General features: G+C 37.0%; 1 protein-coding gene across 1 annotated transcript in view; it reads left to right on the top strand.

The window, feature by feature from the left end:
• The first annotated feature begins 2,119 nt into the window (after positions 1-2,119).
• Positions 2,120-10,985, top strand: part of RAB7B (RAB7B, member RAS oncogene family) — a 29,602-nt gene continuing 20,736 nt past the window's right edge. The window contains exon 1 of the mRNA XM_032219044.1: positions 2,120-2,345. The gene's annotated coding sequence lies outside the window, so the exon portion shown is untranslated. The remainder of the gene's footprint in view (positions 2,346-10,985) is intronic.

Below are 10,985 nucleotides of genomic sequence, written 5' to 3'. Positions count from 1 at the left end.
ATCATTTTATGATTTCAGCAGCAATACAGTGCTAAATGCACAGCTGAGTGGCTAGATTCACACAACACAACTAATCTTGTTTTAATCAATAAACCACACTTAAGCAAACATGAGGCCATATATAGGTAGTACTCAACCAGAATTGAGCCCAACATTCCTGCTGTTAAGCGAGACATTTGTTAAGTGAGTTTTGCTCCATCTTACAGCCTTTCTTGCCACAGTTGTTAAGTGAATCACTGCCGCTGATAAATTACTAATATGGTTGTTTAATGTATCTGGCTTCCCCATTTATTTTGCTTTGTCAGAAGGTTGCAAAAGGGGATCACATGACCTTGGGACACAACAACGGTCATAAATATGAGTCAGTTTGCCAAGCATCTGACTTTTGATTATGTGATCATGGGGATGCTACAAAGTTGTTAAGTGTGAAAAAAGGTCATAAACTCACTTTTTTCAGTGCTATAGTAACTTTGAAGAGTCATTAAATGAACTGTTGTAAGTTGATGACTAATGTACAAGTTAATAAGCATAGAAACAAGATCAGGCATATACTGCATAATACTTGATGTGTTAGGGCTGATTGTAGTCCTGTTCAGTGCTATGTCATTAAACCGGTGCATACATTTAATCACATCAGTTGGCAAGTGTATCACACTAAGCTTTAAAATATCTCTTTAGCAACAGCAAGAAAAAAAATTCCAAACTTCATTTTTTAAAATTAAAAATACAAACAATCCTGCAAATAAACTACCAAAACAGGAAAAGAAAATTTGTGACCTACCAGATACTGTTGAATTATAACTCTAGGCTGTGTTCATATATAATCGGATTAACAAGTATTTATTGAATAAATCACAATTAGCTAGGGTTTGCAACATGCTAAACTATTAAGCATAATTTACTTATCACAATGGCAGACTTCATACAACATACTAAGCCACAACATAAAGACTCTATTGTGTCTTAATCCAGTCTTAGTCTCCTGTAATACTGCTGTGCTGGCTGGAAATTTAGGGATATCAATTCAATTGAAACGCACTATGCTAATAAGTCTCTATGCTAATAATTTGTCTAAAACAATATTTTTATTGCCCAATCTGTTTATGAAATTAGGGAAGTTAAAACTACAACCAATAGGTAAAACTATATGCCAAATAAGGTTTTCCTTATTATATCTTGGCAGCTCCAAATGAAACTACAGAACAGTTGAGTAAAATTCTACCTTTACCCTAATCTACTCTAGGGAACATAGGTAATTCTCTTCCTCTCTTGCTCCCTCTCAATTAAATACCTGGGACTCTAGAAACTGAGCCAAACTGATCGCCCATCAAGGTCTGTAGCTCACGGCATCTGAATTAGTCCTGTTCTCATTGCAGCACATGACCTCTCTATGCTTGGATTTGTATGACGCATGCAAGCAGAAAGCAGAAACTACATTTTAACCCCCTTATTTTAGGCTGTGATTGCATTTCAAAATATCCCTTTTGAAATTTATTATCCATAATAAATTGACTCTGAAGAGTTAGCCATGAGTAATTAACAAGCACATCGGATCTCCTAAAAATAGAAAATCAGAAAACAGACGGCTAGGGGTAAGGCTGCCTTCTGGATGGGGTCGACTCCCAGCATTTGTTTGGAAATTAAATCGGGCACCTCGGGCAGCAAATGGGTGAGCGAAGGCATATCCTTTGCATGGGGACTTCTTAAAGAATTTGAACAACGCTGCCAACTCTTTTCCGCCCTCCTCCGCGGTTTAAAGGGGAAAAAAACCCTCAAATGCAGCGAGACTGTCCCCCGGTTGAGAGTCCACAAGCGCCCGCAGCAGCGAAGTCGCAAAGGTCGGGCTTTGCTTTGGCTCCGTCCCCGAGAGTTGCAGCCTCACGGACCAGCAGAGATTCCCTTAGGGGACAGTGCTACTTTCGACCACCGGAGTTTCTAATCCGACTTCCCCAACAGGAGATCTCCACATAAACAAGTTTACGAGCCGTTTGCCAAAACTTCACTTCCTCTTCTCTCTGCACGCTGTAAAAATCTGCAAGCTAAACTCTTTACAGCCTCGTCATCGGTGGGCGGTCTTTTGAGTCACCCTCCCACTCTATTCTTGGGGACGGGGGGGGGGGGAGGAAAAACAGATCCCAACAAAGAAAGCGCGTGTTTGGAAGAGCTGCTGGGAGGTAGGATCCTGCTCCAAACTTTCTGTTGAGTTTCGTTCCGTTCCGATTCGGATTTTCCCCGATTGCTTTTGGGAGCGGAGGACTCGGAGGTGCTGTTCCGAAGTTTCCCGGGGGACCAGCCTTTTTGCACAAGCTGGCAGAAAAACTTCAAATCCAGCAGAAGCGACACCAGTAAGTAACTTTTGGCTGGCTCTCCCTGAGCCAGGTGTATGTCGCCTGTAACGGCGGGTTAGGGTGTGACGGAAAACATCGCTGCAGAGGAGGTGGCAGCCGAGTTGGACAGGTGCCGAGGCAGATCGGCGTGGAGCTTTAAGCATCCAAACCAAATCCGGAGATCTGGCGAATCGTGAGGTGTCCCGGCCTGGCAAGGGTCGTAGCACAAAATTACCTTTTAAATTCTTCGAGCGCGCCTGCAGATCGGATTTTGGCAGGAAAAGAACAAGATGCACAGTGTTAGGCGTGGGGGAAAAGGGAGTTTCTGAAGCCACCGGCATAATATAAACACTCATTTTGAAACTATGCATCTAAAAGAAAGGGAAATCTGTTATGATTCACTAAATAATGACTTGAAATAGGCTTGGTTGGGCCGTTCCTCTTTGGAGCCAAGACTAACATGGACAGCTTGGGAGAAATACATTAGAAAAAAAATTGAATGATTTCATCTGATTCTTTGCTTACAGAATAGGCTGGGCTTTGTATTTTGTGTGGGTGGCTTAGTTGCCTTAGAAATATTCCACTTAGAAATAGAGATGTGCGATTGGAAAGAAAAGATTTTAATTTGTTTATAACAAATTTGTTATAACACAATTCTCTTTTATACAGTTTAATTTGTTTATAACTTAATTCTGTACAGCTTTTTGCAAAGGAAAGTCCTGTTTGAGTTCAAAAGAAAATCCTTACATTTTATTGAACCTGCTTCCAGATAAGCAGATTCACTTGAATTCAAAGACTTTCTGAGCATGTAGACGCCTACAAACTACGCCTACTATAATCAGGTTAAACTTTTGCAGTGGCTTAGTCCCAGGTATAGTCATCATGATAGGGCTGTAGCTTCAGTTTGGCATGGCTGTGAAAAATTTGGTAGCAGGATTGGCAAAAACAAACCTGGTCACCAAACATCAGTTGTTTCACTTCGCATGCCAGCCTGTCTCCTTATGAAACTGAACATTAAAATTTTTGCCTTGGATAGCAGATAAGATACTAGAAATGAGTTATGTAGGATACCAAACCTGTCATTTAGAGAAATGCAGGCAATACAATAAGGTTGAATATGAATAAAAACATAAAGAGATGAAAAGTCTGTATTGTAAAGCAGGGTGTGTTTCAGATATAACATAAGAATTGCCCAAGTATAACTTGTTGCTGCAGCAGTAATGTCAGTTTATTACACTGCAGCCCCTAAAGCTTCCAATTGCAAAAGATTGTCAAATGGCAATTGGGGGGAAGGGTCATTTGGTTTGTATTTTATTTTTCAGTTTATCCTTCTTGAGCCAATGCACAAACTAAAATATAATTTATGCATTTCACAGCATATCAACATTTTTCTGGATTTTAAATACACACAATTTGCACACATTAGGGATAAATTAACAAACCACTAAAATACAATAGGGAAACCTGCTTGCAGAAATATTACCATATTTAATATATATATAAAATTATGGAGTGTGTATATGTGTGTGTGTGTGTTTGTATGTATATGTGTGTGTGTATATATGTACATATGTTCGTGTGTATATGTATATATGTGTATATATACATATACACACGAACATATGTATATTTAAAGTCACAACCCCTGGTATGCCCCAATTATGGGAGGAAACTAACTGCTTCCATTCTCTGTCCATTGGCTCGTCACAAGAGACCATCCAGACAGAAAGCCCAATATTTTACTCTTCCCTTTGTTACATTTGTGTAGTATTTGTGCTGATAAATAATCTATACTAGTCTCCCTTTATTTATTTATCAGCACAAATACTACATACATACATATATACATACATACATACATACATACATTCCATAATTGGCAATTTTTCATAGACATGACTCTTTGGATCACACTGGACTTAGTAGTTTTTTGGACACTACTGCTATGCTGCACCATCTAATAATAACCCTCTGAAGTAATTTTGTTTTTACCTCCTGAAGAAGTGTCCCAAAGGTGCTTTTTCAAGAGGCAATGGGACTTCCTTGTTTTTTTTTAAAGTTGTTTCACTTCTTATCCAAGAAGCTTCTTGAATGAGAAACCAAATGTATTCAAAGAAAAAACAGGAAGTCCAGTTGCCTCTTGAAAGAGCACCTTTGGGACAACCATGATCTGGATGACAGAATCTTCATAGACACTCCTGAAGAAGTACATATAAGATGGCTATTATGTAAAGATACTTTTGCCCCATTTGAAAGTCCTCAAGAGGCATGGCAAGAAGCATTCATGAATCCCAGAAGATAGCAAAAAGCAGCCACAAGTTAAATCACAAAGAGTATAAAAGTTATTTGTATCTCTTTTGTGCCATGGGCAATCAACTGTTGTGCATTGTATTATTTGAGTTTATGCTACAGATTGTAATACATGCCTGTGAATTTTTTTGTCAAGTAAAGGAATTAAACTAAACCTTGAAGTGTTAGGAGATTTGTGATTTAATCACTGAGTCTAATCCAGAGAAGCCAGTTATCAGGAGCTCTTAGGTAGCTTAGAAATTGCTTATCTTGCTCCTTTTGAGAATGGTTCGTGTCTGGATTTGGGATGTAAATGGCCTTGGTCACCCTAATTGATTAGATCATCATGGAGAAAAGAAGCAAATGAAATGAAGCAAATCCCTATTGGCAGGATCTTGTAGCATTTCAAGAAGTTGAAGGTTATGGTGGTTCTATTTCTCTGGGTGCTATTAGACCATTTTGGGAAATTTCCTTGGGAATATTTCAAGGCCTCATGTTATTTAACATAATAATCCACAGGTTTGGAGCTGTCATAAATATGGCAATAACAATATATTCCTTCCATGTGCTTTCATGGTTTGATCTTTTCAGAATCTCCATGTGTCCAGGTTGTAAAGGACTGGGAAAATAGTTAACCAAAGCTGAATTCAAACAGGATCAATAATACATAGACCTTCTATTGAGGTTGCATTGCCTTTTATGGAACATACAATATTCACAGTATGGTGCCCTCTTGGATCCAAAAATGAGACTGAGCAATCACTTAACATTAGTGGCAAAGATACACATGTAATACAGGGTAACTTCAAGTCCGTGACAAGATTGAGCTGAAAAAAATCAGAGATGTCATTTCATAAAAGAGATGGACTAAGTTTGGTGATTCATAAAATGGTAACCTGAGGGCTGTGCAGTAATATGTGTTATGTGAGGTAGCCCTTGAAGATGTCTGAAATTGGAATTGGACCAGTAAATTAGAAGCAGAGTAAAACCAAATTTGATAGATTCTCCTATTTCCGGCCAGATTCCTGTGTTTTTGTTAGTTAACTAGTTAACTGTTCATATATGGGTAGTTAAAAAAATGAAAACATTACCTACGTTTATTTATTTCTTCTTTCTTCATCTTTTACAACTTCAGGTGTTGAGGGAGATACAAAGTTCTGTTTCTTGCACTTCTGGTAGCCTCCACCATTGTTATTTGATGTTGTAGCATGTCTTTGATATTGTCTCCCCATCTTCTTCTGACTGCCTCAATAGCTCATGTTCTGGCCTTCTCCTCTTTTTCTATATGACTTGTATAGAATCCCAAGTCATTCTCTCCAAGTGAGCAAACCATTTAACTTGCCGTTTTCATATGTAGTTTAAGATTGGTTCTATTCCTATGTTTATTTATTATCATCATTATTTGAGATAATTTACTGGATAGTATTTGAGACTCATTCCTAATATTTGGCTTTGATCAATACAGTATTTATTCTTTAGTGTTATATGTTAGGTGTGCTAAGCTTTATAGGGTTATTCGGTTTAAAGAAAATGCAGTCAAATTACTATGTTGGAGCAGATCGATAAACTTATGTTTTTACTTACCAAATAGTTTTTGCATAAATTCTCTTCAGCTTTTTCTCTACTACTTCAGACATATGTTGTGTATATATAACAGGCAGAAGAAACTTGCCCTGATGCAAAACGAGCCAGGGAGAATTAAATCCACCTTGAAGTTTATAAAGTACAGTATATTATCTTCCCTCTATGCTTCACTGTAATCCCGAGAGGGATTAGATAAATTTTATGCATGTATATTAGATGTACTTTGTTCTGCAAGTTGCCCTGAGAGGATTTATGTTCTTAAAAATGGGTTAAAATTTCTGTGGTTTGTCTAGTGTCACTTTCAGATCAGGATCTGTGTGTGGTTTCCATATAACAAGTATAGACCTCTGTATGGTTCCATCTCTGTAGACCCTTAAAGCTAGAAACAGCCCAGAGTTGAGTTGCCCCATCTCTAGGTCCCCTAGATTTTGAAATCATTTATTATTTGCTCATTATATTGATATTTCTATTCAAGGCCCTTTAATAACAACACATTGCTTTTTTTTAACTTGGTTAAAAAAGAAATTAACAAGACTCAATTTCATATATGATCACACTTTTAAAACTGCATGGACAATGATGAATGTACTTGTATCCATTGTCTTCTAAGAACTCTGTAGCGCTCTATGCTAGTCCTTAATGCTGAAGGTGAGGTGGCTAGTTAAAAAAGACAATGTTCTCGTGGTTGGATGGTCAGCTGCCAGCGAGAGCAGCCTTGGGTTTTCTCTTTATTGTTGTTATTTGTAGTACTATTTAAGTAGTATTTATTAAATTATTTTTTTATAATCAATGTTGTGGAGGTGTTGATGAATAATATGCAACTTCATGAAGGGATTGATGAACTGAAGAATTTCAGGATTGCTGCTTAAGGCATACATTGGGGAAATCTTGCAAAACTCCAAGTAGGTTAATAAAATACCTATCTGCTTCAGTTTTAAACCTAACCAAGGAGATAATAAAATGAATAAACATAAACTTATGCAACCAATTTAATTATATCTGATGCATAACTAATTCATTTTCTCATTGTGCTGCATATTTGAAAGCCTGCCTCTTTCATTTCGTTTAGTTTGCACCATTGGGAATATTAATCTAAGCTAAATATGGTTTCCATAGTTTGTAGTACTGTTTTTTTTTTTCTTGACCTGGTTTTTTTTTTTTTGACTAGAATACAGGTTCAGGAGCTAGGAATAGAATTACAAAGAAGGAAAGAATGTTGATTCATTTCAGTTGTATGTCTAGTTGTTTGTTACATCTTAAATTATAGTAGATTGTGTGGGAAGAGACAGATTTCACGAGGAAAGGAAAACCTTGTGCTTGTCACACAATTTTGAGAAGCATAATAACTTTGCTTTAAAAAGAGATGGTAATCTTACATAGAACTGGCCTTTAAAAACCAGGCCCTTCAACCAAGGTGGTTGATGCCTTTTGGATTTAAACAGATTTATCCAAACATCCAAAAAATATGTTAGTGCTGCATCTTATGAAAATATTGCTGAAACTTCCATCCACCTAATAAATGACTTGGATTGGATATCATTACCAGATGCATAAGAATGACGGTAGCTGAAATTTTCAGTAGTAGTAACAGTCTCTTGCTTACTTGCTTGACTTTCAGCTATGTTGGGCAGTAATGGGAATGGAAAATGTCTATGTAATTAAATAGTGACAAAATGTTTCCCTGCATACTCATTATTAACCAGTTAACTTCTTTCAAAATCACACATAAATGAGTCATATGTTTGTTTGGATGGCAAGTTTTACCATGAGATCTGGAAGTATAGTACTTTAGTCTTCTGGGCCTCTGGGATCATTCATTTTACATGGTGTTTGTTTTAGCATAATATAATGGATAAGAAAGCTTTATTTAAAATCAGAATGATAATCACTGTGTATCCTGTTTGAAAATGTTACCCATTAATGCATTCATGTTTCTCCCACAGAGTTCTTCTGTGGAAATCTGGCTGTGACCATGGGTTCTTGGACCAATGTAGATTAGGAGGATGGGGCTCCAGCTCTGGTTACAGCTGGTGATGATCTGTGATCAAGCTTTATATGTTTTTTTGTTGATTTGTCTTGGTTCTTTGTACAGTAGGTCTGTGAGCTATACAGGTAGTCCTTGACTTATAACCACAATTGAGCCCAAAATTTCTATTGCTAAGCAACACAATTGTTAACTGAGTCTCACACCATTTTACAACCTTTTTTTGCCATGGGTGTTAAGTGAATCACTGCAGTGAAGTGAATCATGTGGTTGTTAAGCAAATCTTGCTCTCCCCGTTGTTTTTGCTAGTTAGAATTAGCCAGGCATTTAGGCATTGATCCACCTATCAAGTTATTCTCTAATAATGTGATCAGAGATAGGTGGAATAATATTATAATAGCACTTATGCTTATATACCGCTTCATAGTTATTTAGAGCCTTCTCTAAGCATTTTACAGCATGTTGCCTCCAACAATCTACTGGTAATAATATTCCTGATCAATCACAGTTGGGGCAATCATGGGAATTTAGAGACTATAACTCTATTCAGGTATTTTGCACACCCTATATTTTGATGCATTAGAAATTGCAGCTATGAGATGCATAAAATAAGCTATACTCTAATTTATTTGATTAGATAAAACCATTTAAGGACTTACAGGGAATTCTAAAGAAGGACGCTGTTTATTAAGGTTACATAATATAGAACCTTGGATGAGGGAAAATTAATTAATGTAAGCCCAAGAAGACAAAGTGTTATTATTATTTTAATTACAGAAGAAATAATATATCCATGGAGAAAGCCTTGGTAAAATGACAATGTATGGTGCTATCTCCCACGTGCAACAGCATCACTGGTAGGTTTGTTTAGAGCCCTTTGAGTGACAATCACCTCCTTGTCAGCTCTATATAAAAGGTGCCCCAAGTTCTTTCTCCTTTCATTGCTGCAGAAGCTACAACATAAATGTGGGAATTATTTGTAGGAAAGACAGATGGAATCAAAGTTATAAAAGCATCTTATTATTTGTGTTCACATTTTTCTTTTTATTCAATACTCGTTTTTTAGTGCAGCTTAAATCATATAATAAAAATGAATCCAAACAATATAAGCTACTGTCAGCAGAGCAGTACAATCACAAATGCTCTTGTTCAAGCCAAAATTAGCTGCTGATATTATTACGTGCACAACAAAGTAAAATCATTATTAATATTATTATTTGATACATGCGTTTTATGGAGAGAAGTTAGATTACCTGGGAAACAGTCCACTAAGGTGGACATTGCTACTTGCTGAACAGAATAACAGAGTTGCAAGGGACCTTGAAGGTCTTCTAGATCCTATGTACCATTCCAGGAGGAGCTGCTCTGTGAGGGGATCCTGCTCCAGATTAGTCTCCTGCTTGTTTGTTCCTCCTCCTTCAATAACTACATCACTAGCTACAAGTCATTTCATTTATTAGCAAAAATAACTTTCATTTAATTTAACAACATCCTCACTGTGATTATACACTTCTTTTGCATGATATATAAGTGGGGAAACATGCTGTTACAGCATGTATATGCCCCACATACAATAGCTTGAGATAAGGAGCAAATATACTGGTATATATTTTTTGCACAATTTTTTTTTGTTACAAACTTCAAAGCCTCTTTACAAACAGAGTGTTGACTGGGTTTTTTTCCACCTCTTTACATTTTCTCTTATGCATAATTAATTTCACATCACATCATTTCTAATTTTGGCCCCACATTTTTTTCTCCAAATTATCATCTTATTTTTTATTTTTCTTAACAAATAAACATAATCATTTTTTGCCCTTCCATGAATAATATATCAAGGAGCAAATATATATTGATTGCATAGCAATTGATGGCTACTTAACAATAGCAGGAACTAACCTTATCCAGGAAGCAGCAAACAGTCAGCTGTAGACATTGGCTGTGGATACAAGATGAATGGAACCATAAAAAATAATAGTTGAATGAAGTTAGGAAGAACATTTTGCATAATTTTTAAGTTGACAGGTCATCCATCCTGACCCCACTTGTTTGAAGCATGGAAATAGCAATTGTCTCATTACATTATTATGAGGATATTACCCAGGATCTTTCTGGGGGTACTTACAAGCAGAGAAGTCCTTGTCATGAAATCTCAGTTGCTCTCCAGGCATAAGTATGAGCAAGAAATCCCCTCCTTATCTCTTTTTCTTTTTATCCCTTCCTAGCTGGCAGGATTTAAACCACACTGCCCCTGACACTGCTTAGAAATATGACCTCGCTTGCTAAATCTTTGTGACAAACAAGACATTAAATCCTATACAGCATAATGCTTAGGAGAAGGTTTATTAAGGGGTCTTATCCAATGTTCCCTCTAATTTTTTTTCAGTGTGTGCGGAAAAGTATAGTGTTTGAGCGGCACATTTTCATGTCTGAGCACCTGAATTTTTTTCACAGATGTTTCACAGAGCAATTGATTTATAGGATCTGAATTGGAATGGAGAAAAATGGTTTTATGCATGAGTGTGTGTGTGTGTTTGAGTGAGCGAGGAATCCGGTAAGGGAACTCTGCCTATTTAGAAAAGAAGGTAAATTATTGCAAACATGATCAGTCGAAGATAAGTATGGGGACAGGTTGGGCGGTAGAGAGAAAGTGATAAAAGAGTAGGAGAGAGGAAGAGAGGAAGAAAAAAAGAGGGAAGAGAGACAGAAGGAGACAGAGAAGGAGAGAGAAAGTGACAGAAGAGTGGGAAAGAAGGAGAGAGAAAGAGAGACAAAGTGAAAGGATGAGACAGAAAGAGACA

This window comes from Thamnophis elegans, chromosome 5 (genome assembly GCF_009769535.1).
Source record: "Thamnophis elegans isolate rThaEle1 chromosome 5, rThaEle1.pri, whole genome shotgun sequence".
Taxonomy (NCBI): domain Eukaryota; kingdom Metazoa; phylum Chordata; class Lepidosauria; order Squamata; family Colubridae; genus Thamnophis; species Thamnophis elegans.
This window is presented reverse-complemented; position numbering and strand designations above follow the sequence as displayed.